This window comes from Saccopteryx bilineata, chromosome 1, assembly GCF_036850765.1.
Source record: "Saccopteryx bilineata isolate mSacBil1 chromosome 1, mSacBil1_pri_phased_curated, whole genome shotgun sequence".
NCBI classification, from domain to species: domain Eukaryota; kingdom Metazoa; phylum Chordata; class Mammalia; order Chiroptera; family Emballonuridae; genus Saccopteryx; species Saccopteryx bilineata.
The window spans coordinates 163,582,042-163,589,434 of NC_089490.1; the positions used below are offsets into that span (position 1 = coordinate 163,582,042).

The 7,393-nt window shown below is 35.1% G+C and overlaps 1 non-coding gene across 1 annotated transcript; it reads right to left on the minus strand.

Moving 5' to 3' along the window:
• Positions 1 to 4,336: 4,336 nt before the first annotated feature.
• LOC136321655 (U6 spliceosomal RNA) lies at positions 4,337 to 4,441 on the minus strand. The gene has a single exon (XR_010728798.1). It is a non-coding gene; the product is annotated as a U6 spliceosomal RNA (small nuclear RNA).
• Between the last annotated feature and the right edge of the window lie 2,952 nt (positions 4,442 to 7,393).

The following is a 7,393-nucleotide window of genomic DNA, read 5'->3' on the forward strand; positions in this document are numbered from 1 at the left end:
GAGAATTTTCTTCTGTGTAATTGAGAGTGTTGTGTATGTTATGGGTCCTGAGACTGCTAGTAGTGAGTGGGGTATCTTTACCATTTTCATAATGTGTAACCTGAGGGGTACTTTTGAAAAAATTGTCCCTCTGGAACATCTCATCGGTTTGGCTCAAATAAATTTATTTTAAAAATTGCAGAGAGTGATCCAGTATTTGTTCTGTGAGTATGGAGGAATTTGCATCAGCTAAGTGTCAGCTTATTCTAGTGCTTGAGGAATAAGCCTATTTTTGTAGTAGTTTCCACTTCTAAGATCTTACATTTTTGCCATTGGCAGAAGTATCGAGAGAGTTGAAAAACCAGAAATTTCTACAAAAGGTCAATAACCTTAAAATAAAAAGAAAGAAAGAGGAAGAAGAAGAAAAACAATTAAATGCACTACCCAAAAAAGAGAAGAGACTCTTAACAGGGATGGTGATTCAGATTTATGTTGTATAAAATAAAATTAAAATTTAGAAGAAAATTTTGTGCTGAGAAAACATTATATGTCAATCAGATTGACTTTGTCTTCATGGCTGCAGTTTACAGCTGCATTTATGAACAAATAAAGCAGATGGTGTCTCCATTTATTATCAGATACAATTACCAAAACAAGTTAAAAATGTATTATTTAAATGTTAATGAAAAAAATCAGCCCTACTTAATAGACAAAGAATAGTCCAGAGAGGGAAGGCAGTATTTAAGTGGTCACAAGGTTCGGAACAAACTTGTTGGACTTTAATTCAGTGAATTTTTCAGATATTACTTTGAATTCATGAACATGAATTTTGATCTGTGCAGAGCATACTTATTTGAGTCATATTCCACTAGACTAAGCTAACGTCTAATGTTATACTGTTAATGCACATAGCTCAAATCATGAGAAATTGTACTTAGTATTTACAGGCACAGGCTGAGTGGCACTCAGCAAATAATTTAGTAGTAATTTTCCACTGTCTCTACAGAAAATAATGGTATTTCATCTTCTTTCCTGTGAAATCGTCATCAATCTAAAAATTTACTGGAGATATTAAATCATTGATAAGATGTCAGGTAGATAGAAAACTTATGTTTAGATAAGTATAATGCCTTCAATCACTTTCTTAATTATCATTAGTATTTTTTCTTTCAGGTTTATAAAGTGTGCATCTATAGCATGTTTTAGTAACACAGCTGCTTCTGAAATAGCACATTATTGGCATATATGATATCCTAATATATATTAATCATCCTAAGTGGCAATATTTGTCAACCTGAAATATGGATTTTATTTCAGCCTTAAAAAATAGATTAACTAGTGTGAGACTATCAGAACATTATGGAAATCACTTTCTGGGAAGGAATGCAAATGGATGAAGCCAATCTGTTTTTGATATTTGTTTGGGGGGTTTTCCTTACAACGTGATTTGCCAGAGAGTTCTGTGGATGGGTGGCATAAACTTATTTTATTTAACATATAAAATGAAAACCAGTAACACAAGTGATAGGAAGAAGAGGGTTAAAAAACAATTTTTCACTACTACCAATATTTTAATGTTTAAGCCTTCAAATGGGAGTATAGATGAAATCATAAACCTGCCAAGTCCTAATCATTTCAGAAAATAAGTGCCACATTGAATTGATTTTACAATTATCCAATAAGCATGTAAAAAATGAATAATCAATTGATAGTATTTTATTGCCTTAATCAGTGAAAAATATATACTCCTTATTGCTTTGTTTTGTAACTTAAAAATGATCATAATCAGCAGGAAAACTCTTTAAAGGAAGATGCTAAAAATATTCCTTAAAAACACAGGGTGAAAGCTGACATTTCAGATTTAAAAGAAAGTTACGTTTGGCAAGAGCCTTACTCTCATGATGTGTTAGTTATGTTTAACTCTGGTATTTTTTTTTAACAAATGACTAAACCTGAACCCTGCATTTCTTGGGCCAAGACATCATCTTTTATGACACATTTCTACACAAACATACTCCCACCAAGGTCATCACTCACCTTCTTAAACTCCAGGGGAGCACAAGCCAACATTTTAATTTACAGAGCAAATTTATACACAGGACTACAAGATACGTTGCTCCTATTGAAGGCTGTCACTAAACAACAGGAACATATGGAGCAGCTCAAGGTGGCTGGGAAAGTCTTTTATGTTTCGTCCATGCATTTACACTCACGTTCTTACACCCTCTTAACCTCTTTTCTCTCTGTAATGGTTGTAACCAGTGCCGGCACCGTGAGTGGAAGAGCCCAAGGAGTTATGATTTAAAATAAAGAGTGCTAAAGTAGTGGGTCCTTGTTGTATATGAAGCAAAGGGGAAATATGCATAAGAAATATGAACAAATAAATTGGTTTTAATTAGTGTACTCTGCCAAGACACTATTCTAGGCCACATGCAAACATATGACCCTATAAATTAGGAAGAAGGTAACTTTTACTGCTACTAGTTTCTTTTTTAAGTTCCACAATTTAAGACTATTGTAACTTTAGCAACATGTAGTTTTTCGCTTTGAATGTTCATCTGGAAATTTCTTTCATCAGAAATAGCGTTGATCCACTTCCTTGTTTTATTCTTTCTTTTCTCTTCCTTTTCTCTTTCTTTAAATCTCTTTCTTTCTTTCTTTCTTTCTTTCTTTCTTTCTTTCTTTCTTTCTCTCTCTCTCTCTTTCTTTCTCTCTTTTTTCCTCCCTTCCTTCCTTCCTCCCTCCCTCCCTCCCTCCCTCCCTCCCTCCCTCCCTCCCTCCCTCCTTCCTTCCTTCCTTCCTTCCTTCCTTCCTTCCTTCCTTCCTTCCTTCCTTCCTTCCTTCGTTCTTTCCTTCTCCTCACCCTGCCCCCATTTTTGAGATCTCTAAGAACCACATTTTCGTTATTAAAACAAGGAAGGCTAGTTCAGAGATAAACAAAACTGGTCATGAAGAAAAACAGGGTAGGAAACAGAGAATAAAAGTCTTGCAGAAGAATAAAGAAAACAAAACACATTAAATAAATAACTCATAAGCCAAATCACCACTCATTTTTTTCCATGTCTTTTTTCATTAATCTGGTTGTCCAAAATGAAGGTCATACTTGTTTATGATTGAATAATTTAAAACCATATAAAAATCTCCCCATAGGACATACATTCTCCTGTGTTCAATAATTTCTGTTTCATGGAGATATATAGTAAAAATAGAACAAAGTTCGCATTGGTAGAGTAAGGAAGTTTTTTAAAGAATGCTTGAGATTGGTGTGTGCTTGTGAGTGTGTGTGCGTGCATGCACATGGATGTGCGGTCTTTGTTCTCAAGGGTTTGGCTCCTTGGCTTTGATTTAGTGTTCTTTACACGAATAGTCTTCCTTCTTCTTGTTCTGAGTTTCTCTTTATTTATCTATCCTTCATCAAATATTTATTGGATAAATGGGCAGACAACTTTAAAAACATTTTTTGCACATGTAACTTGTTTTCAATAAAAACACCAACTTTTTGAAGTTGTTTGTCACTTCTTCCTCCTTTCTTTCTGTATCTTTGGTTCCACACAGAACGATGAAAAGAAATAGTGATGAATTTTCTTTAAACAGAGTAACTGGCTCATATTCATCTACTCATTATTCAACACAACTCACTGAGTTTCTGTAAGGAAGTGGGCATGGTTCAAGCCACCAGCTTGTGAAAACTCCTTTTATAAGTGTCTCTATTAAAATGCTGTCCTTTGGTTTGTAGGGTCCCCTCAATAGTTTGATATTTTTGTTAACTTGTTCTCAAATTTTATGTGCTTCCTCATTGTTTCTAGTCTTTTTTTTATGGCAGAATTTTCTAAACCATGGTCTGTTGAACACCAGTCTCTTGTGAGATATTAATGGGTAATTTTTTTTATTTGAATACATTTTGGCATAGTTATTTATCTCTAAATGTATAGTAATATTGAGAAATTCAAATTTCTGAGAAGTTATGAAGCCAAGCAACCAGTTTAACTTTGTTTAATCTAGTATTCTCAAACATTTTTGATGTTTGTTTGCAGACTGATTTTCAGAGCACATCTATGGTTATATTATGGCTAACAAGGGCCCATGTCCTATGTGAATTATGTTCACTGTAAGCATAACATAAAGTATGACAATTATGGTCGAAGATGTAGTTAGAGAGTAAATGAGTAGATAGATGTCATGCACTGAGCTGCATGTGGCACTGTTACCACTAATTTCAGCCTTAGCTATTCCAAAAGCCAGACGTAAACCCGAATAAAAGCATGTGAAATGCAAAATCACATAAAATTCTTTTTGAGTCACTACTATGCCTAGTTGGCAAGAAATTTATTTTCTTTGATCCTGTTTTTCCAGTTTTTAAAACAGGGAAAACATCCCCAGTTAATAGGTTTCTTGCTCAGGGGACATGCTAATCTTCTCTGTATCGTTCCAATTTTAGTATATGTGCTGCCGAAGCGAGCACCAGTTAATAAGGTTCTTAAGATTAAACGGAAAATTTTATTTTTAAGATATAATAGAGTGCTTAGTTCATTGGAACTATTCAAGAAAAAGATAATTTTCTTCCTCCCTCCCTCCCTCCCTCCTTCCCTCCCTCCCTCCCTCCTTTCCTTCCTTCCTCCCTCCCTTCTTTTCTTCCTTCCTTCCTTCCTTCCTTCTTTCCTTCCTTCCTTCCTTCCTTCCTTCCTTCCTTCCTTCCTTCCTTCCTTTCTTTCTTTCTTTCTTTCTTTCTTTCTTTCCTGATTTCCTACTTTCTTATAGGAAACACAAATATCTATGGCATTGTCTTTTCCCCTAAGTAAAACACAGTTAGAAAAGAAATCAAGATATAAAAAATTAAATTACAATAAAAGAGATTTTTTTTAACAGATATTTATGTTGTTCTTTTTGTGCCAGGCAATGTTCTAAGTACTTTAGAAAAAATTAACTCATTTTAACTCTCATAACAACCGTATGAAAAAGGGTACTGCTATTATTCTCATTTTATAGATTAGGAAACTGATGAATACCATTTGTAGGAGACAGTACAAGAGATGCTGCTAGGAAATTGTTATTATAAATAACACAGCATAGCTTTTAAAAAGCAAGCAAGCATCAAGTATGGTAGCACATGGATACTAGTTAGAATTTGAATGTGAGTATTGAACTGTAAAAAAGAAAGGATGTTAAATATGTCTGCAGAGAGGAGGGATTGAGGAGACCAGGTGGCATGCTACATATACATTCTTCTGTGTGTGTGTGTGCGTGTGTGTGTGTGTGTCCTTCAACATATAAAGCACATGGTAAGTACTTCATATATAGTATTCAATATTATTTCATTATTTCTGTGTCTTGGTTTTCCAAAAGATGTTACTCAGGAAATTTGGAGAAGATCTATTAGTGTGGAAACTTTTTTCCCCCTTCCATTTGAATCTATTTGAATCTTTCTTATTTCTTTCTCCAGAATTCCTCCAGCTCCCAAAGGCCCATTCCTTCATTGACAAAGATCCTTTTGTTGTTAATTGTCCATAATGCCCCAGCTAGAAAGAGGCAAAGCCAGGATTTCAACCCATAAAATTAAAAAGCCAATCAAGCAAGTCCCATTCATCCATTACACTTGATGTTTTGCTTTGGGCCCCGCGCCCCCGCCCCCTGCTCTGGGTACTTAACCTAGCATGCTTCCTACTATTAGAAGCAATAGGACTACAGAACAGTGGTGGACTTTCAATGGTGGGAGGGCATTAGAGATAAAGTATCTGTCCACTTCATTGATGGGGGAGGACACAGAAACTGAGAGGTAAAATCTTGCAAGGACTAGAACCTATTTCTCCTTTCCAGGTTCAGGGTAATTAGTTCTGCATTGTTGTGTGTTTTGGATTAATTTATATTAAAATAAATCATAAACTGTTCCAATTATGTAATATAAACCTCATAGACCGTTTGCTACGTAAATGTGTGTATACTTTTAAAAAACAGAAAATCCACTATTTAACTTAACATTCCAGCCTCCGAGTTTTGTAATTTGTCTCTAGGTTAGAGACATGACTCCTTTTGTAGAATTTAGAATCCTCTGATGGCTCAACAAATGGACCTGTTTCTACCTATCTTGAAAGTAAGCTGTGGAACCAGTTTGAACCATGCTGAAGTAGACAGATAGAATGATGATTACAATAATGTACATAATGTAATTTCTATAACTAGGTAACTGATTCACAGGCCATCGTGTTCTTGGCCTGTCAACTGTTTTCACTCACGTGGCATGACAGATTTCCTTTCTGCCTTTCCTCTGTTTCTCAATTTAAACCTCATTTAAATTGAAATAAGGTCTTCTGCATTTGAAATTTACTAAAAGGAAGGCAAAACCTAGATGAACAAGTTAATCTTATTTAACTGAATGCTGTAGTAAAATATGTTTTGTAGGTAAAATGTAAAGTTGTAGCTTTGTGTTCCTGACTTTAACTTAGTGATTTATAAAAATGTCAAATATAGTAATTACTCACTCTATTCTCTAGTCTATATAATTAAGGGCTCTTTGTTTCTGATTATAATTCTATTCTGTGGTTCTTTAAGAGTTGCTTGGCTGGAACTTGACTATCATGAATAACTTCTTTCCTCAGTAGGATAGTAATTGTTCCAAAGATGTGAGAATACATGCTGATATACTTTTCAAATCTTTTCTTCTTTTTTTTTTTTTAAATGAGAGAGAGACAAACAGACCGACATGAAGGGAGAGAGATGAGAAGTATCAATTTTCATTGTGGCACCTCAGTTGTTCATTAATTGCTTTCTCATATGTACCTTGACCTGGGGATTCCAGTGGAGCCAGTGACCCCTTGCTCAAGCCAGCAATCTTGGGCTCAAGTCAGCAACTTTGGGGTCATGTCTATGATCTCACACTCAATCTGGCAACCCCGCACTCAAACCAGCAACCTTGGGGTTTCAAACCTGGGACCTCAGCATCCCAGGCCAATGCTTTATCCACCATATCACCATTTTGTCAGGCTCAAATATTTTCTTTAGATAGTCTCTTTTTTATGGATTAGTTTATTCCTTTGGTTATGACAACTCTGTCTAGATTTAGTACTCCAACTAGAAAGATTAAAAGACCTTGATCAAAGTCCTTGCTTTGATAATTATGAGCTGTATTGTATTGATTGGTTACTTTCCCTCTCTTATACTCAGTATTCTTATTGATTAAAAAAAGGGAGGAGGTTAAGTGAGACCCACCTGATGGAACTGTGATTGAGTTATATGTGATTTGGTACAGAACTATGCTGAATTTTTCTTCCACAGGTAAAAATGATCTACCTGAAAGGAGAGAAAAGCAAAGTAATTTAAGCAAAACTAAACCATGCCAAGACTTGAACAGGCACTTCACAAGGAAGCTTTTCAAATGGACAGTATCCATATGAAGAGCTATACAACCTCATTAATGGTA